The sequence below is a fragment of the Nyctereutes procyonoides genome, unplaced genomic scaffold, assembly GCF_905146905.1.
Source record: "Nyctereutes procyonoides isolate TBG_1078 unplaced genomic scaffold, NYPRO_anot_genome, whole genome shotgun sequence".
In the NCBI taxonomy this organism is placed as follows: Eukaryota; Metazoa; Chordata; class Mammalia; order Carnivora; family Canidae; genus Nyctereutes; species Nyctereutes procyonoides.
In genome coordinates this window covers 65,129,562-65,151,038 of record NW_026575126.1, presented here as the reverse complement: position 1 = coordinate 65,151,038, position 21,477 = coordinate 65,129,562, and the positions used below count along the sequence as shown (strand labels likewise).

At 49.1% G+C, this 21,477-nt stretch overlaps 1 long non-coding RNA gene across 11 annotated transcripts; it reads right to left on the bottom strand.

The window, feature by feature from the left end:
• Positions 1–569: 569 nt before the first annotated feature.
• LOC129520106 (uncharacterized) lies at positions 570–15,415 on the bottom strand. 11 transcript variants are annotated; one of them, XR_008666484.1, is made up of 7 exons: positions 15,142–15,415; positions 12,371–13,456; positions 9,923–10,108; positions 4,393–8,352; positions 1,906–2,644; positions 1,335–1,419; positions 570–1,086 (listed from the first exon to the last, which is right to left on the bottom strand). It is a non-coding gene; the product is annotated as an uncharacterized LOC129520106 (long non-coding RNA). The 11 variants fall into 11 exon arrangements; XR_008666478.1 differs by lacking the exon at positions 15,142–15,415 and having other exon boundaries at positions 1,906–2,067; positions 2,597–2,644; positions 12,371–14,271; XR_008666483.1 differs by lacking the exon at positions 15,142–15,415 and having other exon boundaries at positions 12,371–12,951; positions 13,050–14,271.
• Between the last annotated feature and the right edge of the window lie 6,062 nt (positions 15,416–21,477).

Here is a 21,477-nt window from a genome sequence, read left to right as displayed (position 1 = left end):
AATCTACTCGAGAGAAATGAAAGCACATGTCAAAGACTATCCCATGAATGTTTAGAGCAGAATTATTCATAAAACCCAAACTGGAAACAATCCATATGTCTATCAACAAGTGGGCTGATTTTTTTTTTTTACCAGCATATTCCTACAATCAAGCGCCATCAGTACTAACAAGGATGGACTGTTGATACGTGCGACAGTGTGGATGAACCCCAAGCCTGGTGTTTAGTGAAAGAAGCAAACAGTGGAGCACATAATGAATGATTCTGTGCATGGGAAACGGGTAAGAAGGGAACACTTCAGAGGAGAAAGCATATTGGGGCTGTCTGGGTGCCCCTTCTGGGAACTCTTCCCTAGCCTCACTCCTCGGAAGCTCTAGCATAACCTTCCACACTGGAAGCTGGTGCTTTCAGTTCTGCAATCCCAGCTGCCCCCAGACAAGGGCACCCTAGGCTTGGCTACTTCCAGAAATAAATGTAGAGAGAACAAGATACAAATTTAGATACTAGGAAATATCTATCCTGCTCACATGCATGTTAAGGATCATGTATTCATGTCTTTTTCTTTTTTAAATATTTTATTTATTCACTCATGAGAGACAGAGAGAGTCAGAGACATAGGCAGAAGGAGAAGCAGGCTCCCTGCAGGGAGCCTGATGCAGGATAAAATCCTGGGATCCCGGAATCACAACCTGAGCTGAAGGCAGGTGCTCACCACTGAGCCACCCAGGCATCCCATGTCTTCATGTCTTAAAACAATACTTTGCTTCTATCATGTTCAAAGTTGTTTTTTTTTTTTTTTTTGCTTTTGTTTTAATCTGATTTGCTAGCAGATGCCAACAGGGAGGGAGATGTCATCACATCTATTTATAACTGGGAGGCCACCATTCAGATGGAGTGGGTTAGGGGCCCTAGTCTCGTGGCTCTTGGCTTCTCACGTGTACCTATGGTGCAGGATCTTCTTCATGACACCCTGCAGCTTCACCTCCTCGTCCATCCTCATGAGGTGGTTAGAGACCATTGTTGTCCTATTTGACAGCTGGGAGGATAGAGACTCAGGCTCCAAGTGTCTCATCCCAGCTCACGGTAGCTGTTGGAGAAAAATTAATCAGACTTGTCCCAGAAGCAGGTCTCTTCCTTTGGCAATATGCCGTGTCATACTTTATTTCAGCTAACATTTACTGAGCTCCTACCGTGGGCCAGGCCCTGTGCAAGGCACCTTGCACATCTCATTTCATTCTCTGAACAACCTTGTGAACACCATCACCAGCCCTGTCTGACAGCACAGACAAGGGAACAGAGGTTGAAAGAGGTGAACGGGGGGGGGGGGGGTGTCACCTGTGGGCTGCTGCTGGTTTAGCTCTCAGACCACGGTGTTGTCAAATCCCACTTGGGCTCCTTGTAACCTGCTTCTTGCCAGTTGCTGAAATTTATTAGTCGGAGGTGAATTTTCAAAAATACGTAAGCACAAAGTATTTCATCCTTTAAATCTTTCCTACAAAATGCTTTGTCACCCACACAGGTGACAATATGCATCTGCCCTGACGTTAGGACAGCTGATGGCACACAGGTGCAGTGGGTGCAGGGACAGCCTCCTCAGGCTTCAGGTGCAGCTCCCACACTTAACACCTGCATGATCCAAGGCAAGTTACTCGGTCCCTCCCCATGCCTCAGTTTCCCCACTTCCTGTAAACCTCCAGATGGAATGGGGGTCATGGGTGTAGAAGGCTCAGTGCAGCGCCTGGCAGGTGAGCCAGACCTCAATCATGCTACTCATCATCATCAGGCTGAATTGCCCTACTGCCATGCAGGAGTGGTCGACTGTGGTCAATGGTCACTAATTTCCTACATTTCAACCTAAAAGCATAATTGGAACTCAAGTTTAACAAAAAACAAACCAAAAACAGACCCAAGTGTCAGAGTGCAAACTGAAATCCTCTGAGGTCTGAAGAGGGAAGATGACAGGAGCAAAAGCAGCGAGACAAAATGAAATTGGGACTCCATGGACTCCCTGCCACAGGGAGGGGCTGCCTGGATCTCACTCTCCTCTGGACGTGCATTACTGTCGTCTCTGTTTTGAAGTGGGAGAAAAGGAAAAAGTGAATGCAGCTTCCCACATCTGGGAAGAAATTTGTATCCTAGAGAAGGAAATGGGATTCAAGAAGCCTTGGCTTCCAGCCCAATTCCCAGCCATTTATAAAAAGTGTGGTTGTACTAGACACACTCGGCGCTGGGGTAATTGGAAGCAGATGAGATGTGGCCTCCTATTTTGTGTGTACCTTTGCAGCTGATGCGGCTCTGGGAGGCCGCAAAACGCACATGAAATGTGCACAGCCCAGCACCTCTTGGCTGTCCGGTACCCCCCCGATCAGATTTCCCCTCCATGGTTTAACCAATTAAGGCTTCAAAAGGAAAAACCAGCTGCCTAAGAGAGTTTTACAAAGCTTACGTTAATCGAAAAGATTAAATCTATAAGACATAATTTTGCTTCCCTCTTTTTATGTTTATCAGTGCCATGATAGAATGAGCTGCTGAATTTGAAGTAAGTGGGCATATTCACTTCTCAGGTTTGAAATCCTCCCTGGCAAGCATTTTCTTACCACACCAATAGTTGCAAATGCAGGTCCTAAAGGATATTTTGAATAAACCTAGAATAAAATGAAAATCAATGTCTGAGGAAAGCACCAAATAAATAAAAGGTATCAAAAAAAAAAAAGAGTACAGGACCTAAGATTTCTGAACCTGTCTCAAAATTAAGAATGTAAACCCCAGGTTCCCACTTGGAAAAAGCCATGCTTGACCCTAAGCACAGAAAGACAAATGGAACTTCTATAAACCCTTTCCTTTTGGGGACCACAATCGCTCAGCAGCTACCCTCTGTGGGCGGGCAGGTGTACTGCCCAGCCCCTCACCTACAGAATTTAATTAGCCACCCAAGATTTAAAATGCTCCAGGGGGGCAGCCCTGGTGGCCCAGCAGTTTAGCGCCACCTTCGGCCTGGGGCGTGATCTTGGAGACCCGGGGTCAAGTCCCATGTGAGGCTCCCTGCATGGAGCCTACTTCTCCCTCTGCCTGTGTCTCTGCCTCTCTCCCTCTCTCTTTCTCTCTCTCATAAATAGGTAAAATCTTAAAAACAACAACAACAAAAAAATAAAATGCTCCATGGTAGAGATAATTCTCCTCTCCAGGATGCCAGAAGGGAAGCAGTGCTCAAACGAAGGGACCACCGTCAGAAGACCTGGTGTCTGGTCACAGCTCTGCTGGCAGTTGTGTGCTTGCTGGCGGTGTTGCAGGGTGGTTAATCATTACAGTCTGGAGTTAAAAGGGCACAACCACTGGCAGCCTTGTCTGTTCCTATTCTGCACTTCCTCCTAATTAGCACAACTCTGATTTTGCCTGGGATGGTATGGAGCCCAGCTAGAACACGACATGTCTCCACCTTCCCTGAGGCCAAGGGTGGTGGTCATACAACATCACTGTGGTTAATGTACTTAACCAGAGGTCCCAGAGCTCAGGATGACCAGCAAACTGGAACAGCTGGCCATCCTCCAAGCAGGCTCTTTGAAAGCAGCAGAGGCTGCTCACTGGTGCATGTCCCCTTTGCCTGTCCCCCTCTTGCTGCACAGGGTGATAGCCTGTGAGCTCCATTCTAGGGGTGACCATGAAGCATTGAGTGCGAAGACAAGAGCCACCGACTGATTTTAACAGACAAAACTTGATGTAAAGAACTGTGTGCTAAGGTATGAGGCCATGAACTAGGTAACTGAAGTATAAAAAGCTAACTCCGGGTATCTCTTGGAAGTGGCAACAAAATGAAGTGCAGATTACCCAAAGGGACAGAGTGACAAGGTTAGAGTTATTGAAACTTAAGAACTTGGAGCAGTTGAAACTCTGGTTTGTGAGGTGCTGGCTGGTGCTGTGATTCTGGCTGGCTGGTGCTGTGATTCTGAGGGGTCTCTTAGAAAAAATAGCAGACAGGTGCTCCAGTAAGGGGCAGAGGAATCAGGGGTGAAGAAGCCTCCCTAGAACAGACCATAGGAACAGGACAGGTGGAGACCCAAACAGAAGGAACCAGAAGAAGGATGTTCTTCCTCCCTCTTCCAGCCTGGCAGGCATTGTCCAGCATCGCCTACTGGAAGATCTAAAGAGGGATCTGAATGGCTGAGCCCAAGTGTGGAGTGCAGCTTCCAGCCCCGACATCACAAAGCTGATGGAGAAGGATGGGTTTGGTGCCAGCAGGCCATAATTCCGTAACCAGCACACTTTCCCTGGTGACACTACTCACTCTCCCCTTACCCCAGAGGAAAGCACCACACCGACTTCTGTGTTGTTTTCCTGCTTTCCCTTAGAGTTTTATCATGTATGCATGGACCCCTGAATTATGGGCTGCATTTACCTGCTTTGAAGGTTTTTGTGACTGGAATGATACCGTTTAGGGTCTTCTGTGTCTGGCGTTTTACATTCAGATGGTTTGGACGATGCATCCATATTTTGCAAGTGGTGTCGGCCATTCATTCCCAATGCTTTCTAGGATTCTGCTGGATGAACACACTGTATTTTATTCATTCAACTGCTGATGGATGTTTGCAGCAATTGACTCCAAGAACGCCCCTGTCCCTGTATCCTGGAACACATGAGCACACATCTCTCTAGGTGTTACCCAAAGTGTGGTCCCCAGAGCAGCGGCTTCAGCAGTACCTAAGGACTTGTTAGAAATGCAGATTCTGGGGTCCGACCCAGACCTTTGGACTCAAATTCTGGGAGTGGGGCCCAGAAGCCCTCCAGGGGGTTGGGACACCTGAGAATGAGTGTCCTTGGTTGTATATCTGGAAGTACACTTGGGAGTCACATGATACCCAAAATTCAAATCTCCTAGAAAATGTCCAACTATTTTCGGAAGCCTTTGTACCAGACTGCACTCCCACCTTCTCTTGCTCTGTATCTCAGCCAGACTTTTAAATTTTTGTCAGCCTGGAAGATACAGAGATACCCCATCATAGTTTTAATAGTACTTGTGTGACTTCTGATAAGGTGGAACACCTCTCTCAAATGTTTACCGGCTATCCAGACAACCTCTTCTGTGCAGTGCCTGGTCCAGTGTTTTACCCATTTTTCTCTTGGGTTGTCTGTTTTTTCCTCATCTGTTTGAAGCTCTTGAAATATTTGGAAGATGGGCCTTGGTTGGTTGTATACCTCTTTTTCTTTTTAAGATTTTATTTATTTATTCATGATAGAGAGAGAGAGAGAGGCAGAGACACAGGCAGACACAGGCCCACAGAGAAGTGGGCTCCATGTCGGGAGCCTGACACGGGACTCGATCCTGGGACTCCAGGACCATGCCCGGAGCCAAAGGCAGGCGCTAAACCGCTGAACCACCCAGGGATCCCCGGTTGTATACCCCTTGCAGGTATTTCCTTCCATTCTAAGTCTGGCCTTCTCATTTTCATGTTTTTTTGTTGCCACATATTGATGAGCAACTTCTTGATTTTAATTTAGTTTGATTTGTCATTATGTATGATTGGTGCTTTTATATTTTTAAAAGATTTTATTTATTGATTTGAGAGAAAGAGAGAGTGTGTGTGTGCATGAGCAGAAGGAGGGGCAGAGGGAGAAGCAGACTGCCCACTGAGCAGGGAGCCTGACAAAGCTGTGGGACTCGATTCCAGGACCCTGGGATCATGACATAAGCCGAGGGCAAATGCTTAACCCACTGAGCCAACCAGGTGCCCCTGATCAGTGCTTTTAATGACTTAAGAAATCATGAAGTCATGAAGATAATTCTCCTGTTGTGTCTTTTGAAAGTCTGTAGCTCTGCCTTTCACATTTAATTCTTTGATCCACCAGGAATTGACTTTTGCATATGATGTGAGGTAGGGGTTCTGTTTCTTTCACAGATGTGTATGTACATAATTTTCTTCACTCCACTGGCTGGAAACCAAGTCTTTCCCCTACAGCTCTGCAGGCCCACCCGACTCTGTCACACATTAGATGCTCGCAGGTACATGGATCTGTTTCTGAGCATTCTGCTGTCTCCTCTGCATATTGGTGTATATTTGGACCAAGACTACACAGTATGGAATGCCCTACCTCCTGTGCTGTTGCCCCTCACAGCAGGATTACTCCCCTCAGAGGAAGCACCAGGTACCCTGGAGTTGGACTCTTCCCTTGCCTCCATCTCATTGGGTCAGGATGAGTTAACAGTTTTCTGTAATTTTGCCCTTGGCTCATGTTTCGGGCCCTCTCTCCAAACATCATCCCTTCCTCAATCAAGGCTCCTCTCAAATGCTGACACCTTGGATCACCGGCAGCCGGAGAGATTCCTTCCTTCTCAGATGCAGCCTTAGGAAGGTTGACTGTACACATGTCCTGGGATTATCGAAACAAAGTACCACAAACCAAGTGGCTTAGTCCACAGTAATGTGCTGTCTCACAGTTTGGAGGCCAGGAGTCTTAGATGGAGGTGTCAGCAGGGCCATGTGCCTCTGCAGGCTCTAGGGGAGGATCTATCTCCAAATTTCCCCCTTTTTATAAGAACCCCAGTTAGATTGGATTAGGGGCCACTCATTTTAATGAAGTACATCTGTAACAGCCTTATTCCAAGTAAGGTCACATTTTGAGGTACTAGGGGCAGAGTTTCAACACATGACTATGGCAGGGACACAGCTTGACTCAGAATGATGACCATATAATTGATCCTCAGAGACTACGACACTCTGGAGAGTAAAATGGGGCTCCTGTTGAAACTGTACCAGAATCATGACATTAACCATGAGTGCTCTGGATGATCCAGGACAGATGAGCCACCCTCTGCAGCGGGTGATCAGGAGATTCACATCACTCAAACATGTCTAACTTTGGCACTGGCTCAGTTAGAAGGCTTTGGCTATAAATAGCAGAAACCCAGCCCAATGTGGCTCCAACACAGAGGGGATTTATGACCTCACACGTAAGGACTTAGGAGAAAGGGTGAGCCTAGGTGTGTTGATTCAGTGACTCCGTGGTGCGGCCGAGGATTCCCTTTCTCTCCACCATGTGGCTCTTGTGTCCTTGATGTATTGAATCACATGCTTTTGAGATGGCTACAGGGGCCTTACAGCCCCTATCTTCCCAAACTGGGATGTGTGGACCATGGTTCAAACTGGACCATCTTTGATTCATGTATTGCTTCTTAGGAACAATGACACTTTTCTCCTACTCCAGCCCACCTCCCTTCATGTCTTGTTGGCCAAAATTACCCTCTCCACCTGTGCCCAAACCACTTCCTGGCAAGGGGTGTGGAACTCGCCACCACACTTGTCTTAGTTCAGTCATGATCCTCTCTTATGAGCTGGGTCCTGCTTCTCCTGCAGTGGATAGAAGGTAGGTATCTGGACAAAATCTGGGTTCTCTTTACGGGAAAAGGAGAGAGGTGGGGAGGGAGCTACTAGGGAGGTAGCCAGAAGGCATTTGCCACAACAGGGCAAAGAACAGACATTGAGGACCAGCAGCACATCAGGGGTAGGATAAAAGGAGAGATTTTCATGGCTGCACATAGAAGCAAAAACTAGGGCCCTCGAATCTTCAAGGTGTTATTCTTGCTGGGACATTAATGAAATGCAATGTTTTGGGAAGCTGGCAGTGGCACTCACATCTCATTAGGTGGAAGGTGTGATCACTGAGGTTAGATGGTCTTGGTTATTGCCCTGGACGGAGATAATTTCACAGCAGATCATGCTGCAATGCAGCATTGCTAACGAGTGCTGACGAGAAACAAGCAATCAGTGAAAATGCTTGTTACCAAGCAACAAGCCAGCACAAGAATGGAGTAAAGGGGACCTAAACGGGCCACAGAAATCAATCATCAGAAAAAAGGTGGCATGGTGGGAGGGGTGGGGGGAGAAATACTGGAGAGCCATTTCAATGTCTGCTATACTTCATTGTAAAAAAAAAAAAAAGACACATCTCCTGATTTAGAAATACAATATATGTCCATTGGAGAAAATCAGGAAATACTTATAAAAAAGAAACTAGCCACATGCTCAACCTCACCACTGACTACTTTCAATAGTTGGGTGCATTTCTCTGAGAGTGCACACACGCACACACATGCGTGCGCATGCACTGTCTCCTATCTGATGTTTTCCATGGTATTTCTCCACGTTATCAAAAATCCTTAGTTGACATCATTTTAAATAACTGCATGGTCCATGCATCGATCAATGACTCTTTGCAAAACCCCATAAATCTTTGCCTCAGAAGGCCTCTCACGGGTGGAAGCGGGGAGTCGAGAACCTAAGTGCCAACATTACTCACTGTGCTCACAGCCTGCGTTGTGAAGGTAGGTCAGAGGCTTAGCTGGCTCCTGGTCTCTTCTTTGCTGGGGGAAAGAAAGCCCATGTCAAGGATGGAATGGGAGGAACGTGTCTGATTTGTGTGTGTGGGGGGGTGCCTCGTGGCAGGGGGTGGGGTGGGGAACCTGCGCATTGATTTGTGCTACAGACCATAAAGCAAAACATAAAACTCTCTAATTATTAGCAGCATTTTTCAAAGAGAAGAGCCATCAAGTGCCTGAGCCCTTCCTGGAACAATAGTGAGTTGGCCCCCCACTGTACCTTAAATTTCCTCCCTTTACTGGTATGATGGATCCTTAGGAAGCACTGTAGAACCATTATCATAATCATCTTTCCGATTAAGAGTGTCATTTTTTTAATTAAAAAAAAAAAACCCTCACAACAGCAATGCTGCAGAAGTACTTTTTAACTACCCTGGTAGGATTTCCTCTGCTATTTGATCACAGCACGTGCTAGGCTGGACTATCCATACTCCAAACATGGATGAGTGCCAGTCATTTCATTCCGTTAACCTTTAAGGAGTGAGCAGGCCTTGCCGATCACAAATCAAGCTATATAATCTGTTTCTCAGGCTTATTATTTGTGTGAGGAGAGCTCCTGCCCTCTTGGATTGCAGCACCTTATTGATCACCCAGTGCGACGATGATGCTATGTGTTCCCCCAACCTTCCTGTTGTCTGTACCAAACTTGTTTTAGATTCACAAGACGACTGCTATATCCACAGCGTGCCAAATGCTATACTTTGAAGTACGCTCCCTGTACTGCTAGGCCAAGGATGATGCCTTTCCAATGAATTGTTGTATCTTTATTAATCATCTGATTTTCCAAGTTAATATGATGCATTTGTCTTGGATAGACTTCTGCCCTCATGTGAACAGATGGCACACAAGTGTTCTTTGAGCCAGATTTTTTTTCCCCTTCCTTTTTTTTAAATTAAATTCTTATGAAAAAGAATGTGCTTTCATTCAGAGGCATAAAAATCTAGGACTATCCTCTGATAGAGGCCACAGCATCTGTACAGAAAAGCCATTTCTCTCTGCAGCAGGATGATCCAAATGCTGGCCCACAGATAACAGGCCTGCTCCTTGGGAAATGAAGACTTGTCTTGGTGAATGATGGCTCAGTGTTTGGCCTTGGTGTGTCTGTTTAAAAAGAGAAGCCAGAGGTGCCTGGGTGGCTCAGTCAGTAAAGAGTCTGCCTTCGGCTCAGGTCATGATCCCAGAGTCCTGGGATTGAGTCCTGAATTGGGCTCCCTGCTCAGTGGGGAGCTTGCTTCTCCCTCTCCCTCTGCCCCTCCCCCTGCTTGTGCACACTCTGTCAAATAAATAAAATCTTTAAAAAATTAATAAAAAGAGAAGCCAAAGTTCATATTTATAGAATAATGAATAATGCAATATTATCAGTTCATGCAGGATGGTGACATTAGAAGAAAAGACAGAGGAGTTGAGAGTCAAGGTCACACCAGAAAAGGGAGAGAAATGAAAAAATTTTTTTGTCTTCCTAGTATGTGTCTGCTTAAAAAAAAATCATTTAATTGGGTCTTTTTAGGTTTTAAAATAAGGAAGGGGCTGCGTGCAGGCTTGATAGCTCCCTCACCCGCCCTGCCTCCTACATGGAGCCTTTGGAGCACAGGAGGAGCCAGTCACATTCCAAGTCCCCCTCCAGCAGCCAGGCAGCGATTCCGGTTTGTTTGTGTGAGTCTGGGAGGCCCCAGCATCTTGTTAGTGTTAAACTGGAGAACGGTTGAGGAATCTTGCTGCTCAGGCCTCTGCAAAGCTCTTCCTGCTTAGAGAAGAGAGAGGTTTTGTTTGACTCCTTTTGGCCTCTGAGGCACCATAAGGGAGTGATTAATAGGGAACCACCTCGGGATTTCAATGGAGCGGCAGCATGAGCTCCCAGGGCCGGCAGGGCCTTTGTTTGGCAAAACAGGGCCGATAAAGCCGAGGCGGGCTGCGGGCTGGGAGTCCAGTCATCGGCCTGCTCAGTTTCGTCACTGCTAGGCCAACCTTGAGACCCGTGCTGGTCTGGGAAGATTCATCTGTCTGCACACTGGGCAGTGTGATTTGCAGGAGCTTTTTCCTCTGGGGCGGGCCCTCAAGTCTGGCGGGCAAAGTGGGAGGCCAGGCTGGGGCCCAGGGACCCTGTTCTCTTTTGTGCGATTCTGCAGGCAAGAGAAGAGCAAAGGCTCCAGGGGTAGCACTGAGGACGTGTAGTCCTGGGGGAGGGGTGAGAGGGCTCCTCCATGGAGGTGCTGAGGTGGCCGGACCTCCAGGTCTCTGTGGCAGCAAACAGAATACAGGCCTGTGATCAGGGACAAGGCTCCTAGAACCACAACAGAATCTAGGGATTGCTTGGGATGTGGGAAGGAGGGGACGAGGCATAGCAGAGTTAAAGCAGGAAGCCAAGCAACAGCCAGGAGGCCCAGGCCCGGAAACCATGGTCCAAGCGGGTCCCAGACCAGCTTGAACTTTCCTCCGGTGCATGTGTCCCTGAGGCTGGATGGGGGGCATCCACAGGTAGTCCTAGTCACATTACAGTGAGGGGCAGTGGGGACGTTTCCCTTCCTCAGAGCCCAGACTCCTTCTCCTCACAGCTGCTGAGTGCCAGGCAGGATGGGAGCGTCCTGTGCAAATTCCAAAGTCAGGCGCTCAGCATTTGCAGAGCCTCTGCCAGCTTTGACCATGTGGGAGGCCCGACGCAGAGGGCCAGTGCTCACACCGCCAACAGTGATTTCGTTCAAGCACAGAAGTGCTTTGTGACAAAACTTCAGAAGCAATGGAGCATACTGGTTGATGTGGGGAGTGTGTTAGTCAGCTCCGGCTGCTGTAACAAACACCACCACCTGGGGCCACTTACAAACAACTGACACCAACTTCTCACAGTCCTGGGGGCTGGGAGTCTGAGATCAAGATGCTGGAGGTGGCAGCCAGCACAGAGAAGGCCCCCCAGGGCTTCAGTTGTGATAAGATGGTTGTCAATATGCCACACCCCCCCATACCCAACTCTAAGAGGAGCTGCAGACACCGAATCCAACACCCGTCATCCACTGTCCCTCATAGCACCCCCAGCCCGCCCTCCCCATTGTATAGCTTTATGTGATAACCTCATCAGGATGCAAGTTCGGCCAGAAAACTCAACTCACAATAGTTTAAACAACACGGAAATGTCTCAGTCCACATGATTGGGATCTGGATGTAGATGGAATTTCAGAGTAGCTCAACCCCATGGCTCCAGCTCCCTCAGTCAACAATGAGGCCAGCTCCGCTCTCATCCTGTGGCAGCCTGGAAGCCCCACGGCCGCCACAGCTCACCCCCTTCCCATGGCATCTGGAGAGGAAAGGCCTTCTGTTCTCATGGCTGTATCTTAAAAGGGAAGAACCTTTTCCGGAAAACCCTGTCAAATGGAGGCCTGACCTCTCCTAGATGGCTCAGGGAATGGTAGACAGCTACTTAGATTCCTGAATCACTCACCGTGTGTAGTATAGACCCACCTGGGCCCAGAGCTGGGGTCAGCCCTCTGCCCCCTGATGGCTCCTTAACGGGTGAGGGCTGCAAGGGACAGTGGCCATAACATGGTCTGTTGAAAATGTTTGCCTCACCGAATCCTGTCCAGCTGTGCCCTGACACCAGTACTACGGTCATCTCCGCTTTAGAGGTGAATAAATGGAAGCATGTTGAGACACACAGGTAGGCAGGGAGCTCTGGCACAGAGGTGAAAACAGGGCCAGCTCCTGACCTCACTCCCACTTCACAGTGTGGACAGGCCACGGAGGCAGGACAGTGAGTCACCTGGGGAATAAACAACCCCAAACATAAACCTACCGCTCCTCAGTCACATGTCTGAGAGCACTCTGGCCAACATCTGAGTACGTTCGTTCCTGCTATTTTTATTGTGTAATGTTTACATTTCCTCCCCCAACCTTCTAAAATTGAGAAATGTGACACACACGCAGAAAGGCACATAAACATAGCGAATAATGTGTTCATTTTCTGTTGCGGTATAACAAATGACCACAAATTTGGTGACTTAAGAAACGTACTCACTGGGATGCCTAGGTAGCTCAGCGGTTGAGTGTCTGCCTTCAGCTCAGGGCATGATCCCAGAGTCCCGGGATCGAGTTCCACGTTGGGCTCCCTGCGATGAGCCTGCTTCTCCTTCTGCTTGTGTCTCTGCCTCTCTCTGTGTCTCTCATAAATAAATAAATAAAATCTTAAAAAACAAACAAACAAACAAACAAACAGAAATGCACTCACCTCAGCTTCCATAGGGCAGGAGTTGGTCCTTGGCTTTAGCTGGGTCTCTATCATCCCCTCAGGGTCTCCTGTGGCTGTAATCCAGGTGTAGGTTGAGCTCTGTTCTCATCTGGAGGTACTACACTTTCAAGCTCATTCAGGATGCTGGCAGATGTGTTTCCCTGTGACTACATGGCCAAGGGCCATAGCTTCTTCCTGGTATCTGGCTGGAGGCCACCCTCGGGTCCTGGAGGCTGACTGCCCACAGTCCCCTACCACGTGGCACTATCCAGGGGCAGTGCACTTGGCTGTTTGTTCCTGCAAGGCCAGCAGGAGAGGCTGTCTCCAGTCATCACGGGAACATGAGCATGATGGGTGAGAAGTCCACCATCCTTCAAGTACAACATGACATTGTCAACAGACTGACATCCTACCCCTTTCACTGATTTCTGTTGGTCAAAAGCACAAGACCAGCCTGGCCCCCACTCACCAGGAGGCTGTTGACTCATTGGGGGTGACCTTGGGGTGTGGCCAAGTAGAACCCAGGTGAAGTGAACATCGATCACCAACTGCCATACCCACTGCCACCTCCCCTTAGAGGTAAGACCAGTGCTGAGCTGCAGCTGGCTCACGAGTACGAAATGATAAATTCTGTGGGCTTGCTGTTAAACAAACAGTATCAAAAATTAAATTATATAAGTTTACAGTGAAATCAGTACTATGGACAACAAAGTCTCAAAACACATTACTTCCCAATTATCCTACCATGACCTATGCTCTGAAGATTATTTACCTCTATTGGATCCACATGCTGGAAACAGTGTTCCCAACCCCGTGCTCAGACACTCCACCTTGGTAGCTTGAACTCATCCATCTGAAAATTCTATAGTTCAGAGCCTGAAGGTTGAAAAGGGTGTTAAACAAAACAAAACAGAATATGTGACAGATTATGTGTATCCGGCAAAGCCTAAAATATTTTGGTCCTCTGACCCTTTGTGGAAGATACTTGCTAACCCCTCTGTCTGGACTTTAGGAAGTAATAGAGAAAATCAACAATGTAGTTAAACTAAACTTTGTGTCAAGTCTGTAGCCTTTCTATTGCAAACAGCACAACACATCGAGGAAGAATAGTATTTGTAAACCATCATCAAGAAGATGCTCGGATCACTGATGAAATTCCAGTGTCTTTTGGGCTTCACTTCTTACTTAATGCAACCTCAACCGTGTTCGTATCACCTATTACATTCAATGCAAGTTTATAACATTTAATGTGGGAGGCTGGGAAGCAACTCCGTTCTGGACAATCACCGGGGGGATTTCAAGCACAGGCTGGCCGCGGGTGCAAGAGTCCAGCGAAAGCAAGCAGAAGCATTCTCGGTGCACCAGTGGACCACACGAGGTTTACAAGAGAGCCTGCGGTTTAGGGTCATTCTCAGCACGCGGTGCGCGGCGCAGGCCTGAGACCCGCCAATGCACGCGCCCCGCCCCGGGCCCTAGGTCAAGGCCAGGGCCTGACCTGTGGGCCAGCACTCGGGGGCTTTCCCGGGAGGTAACTCAAGCGGGCTGAGAGCTGGCCCCTTCGTGCCGAGGGCTGGGCACCGTGGAGCGTGCAGCTGCGCGGGCACACAGTAGGCATTCAGCAGGTGCTGCTGGGCGGGCCACCTGCAGAGAAGACTAATGGCTAACCCGGGAGCCAGCAGCGGCGAGGCGACTCTGAGCCTGTACGAGAAAATGGCAAAAAAAAAAAAAAAAAAAAAAAAAAAAAAGGGCGGGGGGCGGAAAGAAAAAGAAGCCGGGGGAAGCAAGGCTCCCCAAATCTTTTTGGAATCGCTAGGGCATGAAGTCAAAGGCGCGGGCCGGGGAAGGGGGAGCGACAGCGCCCGCAGGCGACAGCGGAAGCCGGCCACGTCCCCTCACCCTCCCGGTCACCCGCTGGCGCCGCCCCCCGCGAGCGCCCGCGGGGCCGCAGCGCAGAAGCGCCCACTCAGGCGGGGAGGGAGGGCGGGGCCGAGAGCTCCGCCTCCGAGGCCACGTGGACCCCGGAGGCCCCGCCCCCGGCCGCGGGGTCCCAGGGCCTCCCAGGCGCCGCGCGGGTGACCTTGGGCGGGTCGCCCCCCCCCCCCGCCCCCGGGACCCCGGGACCCCGGGACCCCGGGACGGCGGACGCGCAGTTGTCGCGAGGACGCAACCGACCCACGCCCGGCCCGCGCACGGACCGGAAGGCGCGTCGTGACGCGTTGTGCGCAGGCGCGACTCGCAGTGAGGCGCGGAGAGCCGCCGCCAGGGGGCGCTGCGGGCCGCCGGCGCTGTTGGGGGAAGGGAGGCGCCGCGCCGGGACCGGACCACGTGCGCACCACGTGGCGCACCCGGCAGCCCCGGACCGCGGTAGGGTGGCTGGGCCGGCCACACCGCGCAACCAGCAGCCGGCAGAGGCGAAGGGACCGACCTCCCCGCTGGCACCCCTGCTGACCTCTGACCTCCAACCTCACTACCTTTAGGGTTACCCCTCGCTTGTGGCCGCGCGGTGTGTTTATAAACAGAGCTCCCGGCGGGGCCCAAACCCCGGATCCTGGATTGCTTACCGGGGAGCGGAGCCTCCCGCGCATGCGCCCCGCGCCTTCCGCGCAGCTCTTCCTGCGCAAGCGCACTGGAGGACGGGGCGCGCCGCTGTGCTGGCTGGGGACGTGTGTCCGGGAAGGGGCGGGTGGCGGCCGGGAAGAGCTGGGTTCGGCGGCTGCAGCCCTGCCAGACCCTGCCCTGTCTTTCCCGGGCTGCGCCCCGTGGCAGGCCACCCAGGTGCCCTGAGCCCTGGCCTCACCTGTGAAGGGAGCACAGGTGGCAGGTCCGGCAGGTGAGCTCCGGACCTGCCCTGGCCGCCCTCCCTGGCCCACGTGGCCGCCCAAGGGAGCCTTTAAACACAGCAGACCGACGCCCCCCCCCCCCCCCGTGCTGATGAACGCATGAACAAAATATGCTTACACGCCGCGGGGTACTGCTCAGCCTTAAACAGCAAGGAAGGAAATTTTGTGTCAGGTGTATTTCATCACAAAAAAGGAGGACAATTCTGACCTAAGCTAAGGGATAGGCGAACCTAGAGGACATCAAGCAGAGTGACGACTACTGTCGGAGCCCACTAACAGGAGGGATCTAGAAGAGACCTGCCCAGGGGATGGGGATTCTTTGATGGGGACAGTGTTTGGAATGATGAACAAGTTCTGGAGGCATTCAGGGGTGACAGCTGCTCAGCAGCCTGAACACGCCTGATGCCCCCGAACCCTGCACTGAAGAATGGTTAAAATGGCAAGTGGTATGTGGTATGTGTTTTACCACATCCTCCCCGCTCAACATCACATCAAGTTCTGCCCAACAATACCCCTTTTTATGTTCTAAAAGGCCCCACCTGTCTCCTCATCCCTGCTCGCATCATCCTGAACCCCTTGGGTCCCAACTCGCCACCTTTCTTACCCAGAACACACCATCCTCACTGCTCCTTGCTGTCCTCGCTGATGGAAATGCTTTTCCTTCTTCACACAGCAGTTTCCTTCTGGTGAATTCATTCATTTAATAGACACAGATCCATGCTGATTTTCTGCTAGACACTATGCAAGACCAGGGGATGCACAGGTGATCAAAATAGGAAGGGACTCTCCTGAGGTTTATATTCTGGCAGAAGGCATAGTCCATAAACACCAACAAAATGTCAGGTGGTGGAAGTGCTGTAAAAATCAGAAGGCAGCTGGGGACCCAATATCTAAGCTAGATCGGGTATAAGCCCCAGGGACTCTGAGTGCTGGCGGCTTGGGCTGAGACCTTCAAGATAAGGAGATGTCTGTGGAAGATGGGGTGGGGGGAACAAGGATTTTTCTGGAGAGAGAGGACAGCTAGTACAAAAAGCCCTGAGGCCAGAACCATTTTGCTGTGTTTGAGGAGCCGAAAAAGACCGCTAGGAGGTAGGAGCATGTGAGTGAGGAAAAGGTTTAAGAAACGAAGGCAGTGAGGTAGATGCTCCTGTTACTATAACTATGGGAAATGCCCTCAAACTTGCAAGTATAAAGCAATCGTTTTGTTGGCTCACAGTTTGGTAGGTCAGGAGCTCATTTGGGGCTCAGGTAGGCAGTTCTTGCTTGGGGTCTCATGCGGTTGCCATCAGGTGTTGGGGGTGTGGGCTGGACGTCCCAGGTGGCTGGTTCATGTGGCTGGCAGCTGGGAGCTCAGAAAGGGTTGCTTTGGGCATGCTTCCCTGTGGCTTCTTCAGCTTGGTGGCCTTAGGGTAGCTGGACTTCTCGTATAGAGAGGCTCCCAAAGGAACCAGGCAGAAACTATATGGCCTTTTAGAATGTATTCTCAAAAGTCTCAGTCTTGCTTCTCTCGTACTCTGTTGGGTGGAGACACGGATCCACCTCTTGAGGGGAGGAGTGTCCATGATTTTTGGAGCCATGTTTAATATCACTACACAGGTGATCTTAGCTCCTTTTACAGATGGAGAAAATAATGCCTAAGGTGAAGTGACTAGGCCAAGGTTGTAGAGCAGAGCAGGGCCTGGAGCTGCCCCCTTCAGACAGCAGTGCAGGGTCCTCTCTCCCGTATCCATCCCACAGCCTCTGCTCCAGCCTTAAGGAGCAGGGCTTCAGGATCCAAGTCCTCTGGTGAGGAATTCTTACTCAAATGTGTGTGTGTTTACATCACACCCTTTGGTGGCAGCTCCTTCCTTACTGGCACCAGTGGTGGATTTTAGAATGAAGAGCATCCAGCAGGGTGCCCACAAGTGGTCTCTCACTGCTGGCTGGCAAGGTGGGAAAAGCGAGCGGGGCTGTGGATCCTGAGGATCTCACAGGGACAAATCCCCAGGCCTCCATATACTTCATGCGACCTGTTCCCCTGCCAGCAGAGTCATGGTCCTGAGTGGGCCTTGAAACCTTGTAAGACACATGGTGGCCATCATGTAGTCATGGGATCCCAGATGTGGGGGCACTTCTGCTCCAGCAGGAGCAATTAGGCCATTAATGCCTCTTGTTGCCCTAATGTAATCGTAAGGCAAGACATCTTAACTGAAGGATCTATTTTTAAAAACTTATTTCCCATGCCCACCAACTTATAATTTGCTCAGAATTTTATTTTTTATTTTTTTAAAGTTTTTTTAAAAAAGATTTTATTTATTCATGAAAGACACACACACACACACACACACAGAGAGGCAGAGACGCAGGCAGAGGGAGAAGCAGGCTCCATGCAGGGAGCCTGACGTGGGACTTGATCCGGGGACTCCAGGATCACGCCCTGGGCTGAAGGCAGGCGCTAGACCGCTGAGCCACCCAGGCTGCCCTGCTCAGAATTTTAAAACCTTAGTTTTGGCGAAGCTTCTTCCCATTCTTTCTCTGTCCTCCAAATTTGGAGAAAACCTGGATCAATATCTGTATTTCTCTCTATATATATATCTTTCAAAATCAATATCTCTAAATATCTATTCCTGGACTTTTGTCCTTTCTTCCTCCTTTTGTTCTGGTCATAACAAGTCTATCTCTCTCTTTCTCACGCACACACACAGACCAGGTACTATGTAACTTACTGACCCAGGGTTCCTGGATGTTGGTACCTGAGCTTGGAGAAGGAGCTGCAGGTGTGTAATTGCAACATCTAATGACAGTAGAGAAGAGTAAAGCAATGACACGCAGAGTGAGCTTGCAGACCACTCCTGGTCTGCCAACTGCTTACAGGTCTGTGACCAGAAAGTACAGACATTGGAAATAGACATTTAGAAACTTCTGTAGGAATTTGACATTTTAATGACATCTGAGAGTGGATCCTGTGGACTTGTCATCTGTTTTACAAAACGCATCAGGAAGAGGCCCAAAGCCAGGTCCTTCACTGCACATAGCTTGGGAAGGACTGGAATAAGGAACTCACCTCAAATTTCTGGCCATGGCATGAGCCATACCTAGAAACCTACCATACAATGGGTGGGTATTTTTTAAAAAATCAGTAGTATTCCTATATACAAGGAGCAGCTCTTCAGAAAATACAATGGAAGAAAAGATCACTTTTGCCGTGCAAAATAAATGAAGACACCCAGAAATGAACTAAAAAAAATGTCCAAAACCTGTAGGAATGATTTTGTCTCTTTGAAAACGAAGACACGAGAAACTTCCGTGACCAAATCAAGTTTAAGAAGGACCCTAACTCACTCTGCAGTAGGCCTAGAGGATATCCAGGCAAGTCACGGTACGGTTCTGGGAGCTCATGGCTTCTTGAAGAGACGTATGAACACATGACTGTGTCCTTGGGACTGCCTATTCTAGATACTTCATGAATAGGGAATCATACAATATTCTTTTGTGTCTATCTGGCTCCTTCCACTGAGTGCATGTTTTCAGGGCTCATCCATGTTCCAGCACGTGTCAATGCTTCATTCCGTTTTGTAGCCAAATAATATTTCATTGTACAGATAAACTGCATTTTGCTTACCCATGCATCTGTGGATAAACACTTGGGTTGTGTCTCCCTTTTGGCTCTTAAGAATAATGCTGCTGTGAACATGTACCTACAAGTATCTGAGGCCCTGTTTTCAATTCTTTCAAGTATACAGCTGGGACTTGCCAATTGCTGGGTCACATGGAAATTCCATTTCAACTTTCTGAGAAACTGCCAGGCTGTTTTGTACAGTGGCCACACCTTTCCACATTCCCAGCAGCAATGTAGGAAGGTTCCAATTTCTGGACGTCCTCGGTAGCAATCGCTAGTTTCCATTTTAAAAATTATATCCATCCGTGGTATCTCATTGTATTTTGATTTGCATTTCCCTAATGATTAATGATGTTGAGTATCTTTTCATGTGCTAGTTGGTCATTTTCTCTGGAGAAAAGAAATGCCAATATAAAGAAAAAAATTAGTAAAATTTAATACAATATATTTTTTGTGTGTTTTATCTTTTCATGACAGCCCAATGAACAAAGTTCAATACGTATTTCAGCAAACCTTATAAACAATATTGCAAGATAACAGGAGCCTATACAAATATTGGTTAACATACAGGATAGATGAAGAAGAGCCTAGAATCTACAACAGTCCTGGAATGGTGAGGGTATCTAGCACCCAGAACGTGACCCTTTTTAAAAATAAAACATCGAGAAAATATTCTAATATAAAGCAAAGCCCTCAAACTTTGCTTGATGTTGGAATGACAGGGGAAGTTAAAAAAAAATTCCTGATAGGCAGGTTGCACCCAATGGAGATTAAATTAGGGTCTCTAGGAATTCCCACAACAGCATTTTTTTAAAAGCCCCACAGTTTGTTTCAACGTGTAGATGGACCCAAGGACCAGCATTCTAGAACAGAGTATCTCACACTTGACTGTGTCTGTGAATCACCTGGGGAACTGGTTCAAATGCAGGAAGTCTGGGGTGGGGCCAAGGTTCTGTTTTTAATGAGCTCCCGGGTGATGTGGACACTGCCAAAACAGGACTGCATTTTGAGTAGCAGAAATATTCCAGGTGATGCTGATGTGGGTGCTGATGTTTGTTGGATCACATTTTGACTATCAAGGGTCGACTGTGGCATAAGACCACATCATCTGGGGTTTTGCTAGAAATGTCAGGTTCCACCCTGGCCCTTTGCCTTGGAGGCGGCATGTGACAAGGTCCCAGGAGTTTGCCAGGCCCGTTACCCTGGGATAAGCCCCCTGTCTTGGCCCTGTGGTCTCACCAGCTCATACTGGAGGGGATGGGCAGTGGATGTCTGGGCTTCTGGCTTCTGTCCCTGGTAGCTCTGAACAACTGCCCATCCCTCCACCGCCGCCAAATGGAGAGTAATGATGAGTGAATGTTTCGTAAGTGTCCTGACCTTTCTCAGATTGAAAGCCCCTATTAGGAGGGTGATTTTGTGTTTGCTGGTCAAGTCTGCGGCACCTTCGATAATCCTGAAGAGCGCTCCAGTGCCCTGGAGATGGCAGTGCAGGATGAGAATTGAACAAGGCCATAGCTGCAAGACCCAGCGGCTCCTCCTGGGCTGACTGAGGTGCCCTAGGTCCCGCTGTGATCACCAGAACTGGCCTGGAGTTCTCCGCGAGGTTCCAGCCCTGAGACCTGGTTTCCTGGCCATGTGGGGAGTGTGAAGCAAGCACCCCTCCCTGAGCCATCATCTGATAGGACAATTTGGGTGGATGCTGGCAGGAGGTTCATGTTTATCGGCCAGAACAGGGGAGCATTCGATATTTGGTCAGCATTAATTGAATTGCCTACTGTGTGACAAGCAGCCTGCTAAGTGCTGGGGACATAGATCCAATGCAAAGAAAACAAACAGAGAGCAAGCCTCACCCATATCCATGTAAACTATGAGTAAGTGCTACAGAGGAGAGCTTCCTGGTGCTCAGGGCAGATATAAGAGTGCTGTGACCTCATCTAGGAGGCAAGATCTAAGGGATAGATAAGTAGCTCCACAGCAGAACAGGTGGGCAGGAAGCACACGTACTGACTTTGAGACAAACCATATGCATGTCTGTACAAATGGCAGATTTCCCTATACTTTCGCCTTATCGCTAGTTCAAACTAGTCTGAGCCAATCAAAGCTAGAACTTATGGGACATTGAGACACTCAGAAAGCACATAAGCGTTTCTGCAGCAATGGCCCCAAATTTTGAGGAAATATCCACCTCTGAAATAATAAGCACATGTTCCCTGAGTGTGCACCATGTGTGAGATGTGTCCCGAGGTCATGTGGAGAAGCAACAGTCCTGCTCTTGTCTGCAAAGAACCACCGATTTTATCAAAAAGATTGGAAACTAGGCAGGAAAAGACAAAGTATAGGCCAGTGTGGTTTAGGAAGTGGCAAACAGGTGCTGGAGGGTGTGTGTGTGTGTGTGTGTGTGTGTGTGTGTGTGTGTGTGTGTTTCTGTGGAGTTCGGAGGGAAGAGGGTGGGGTGCTGG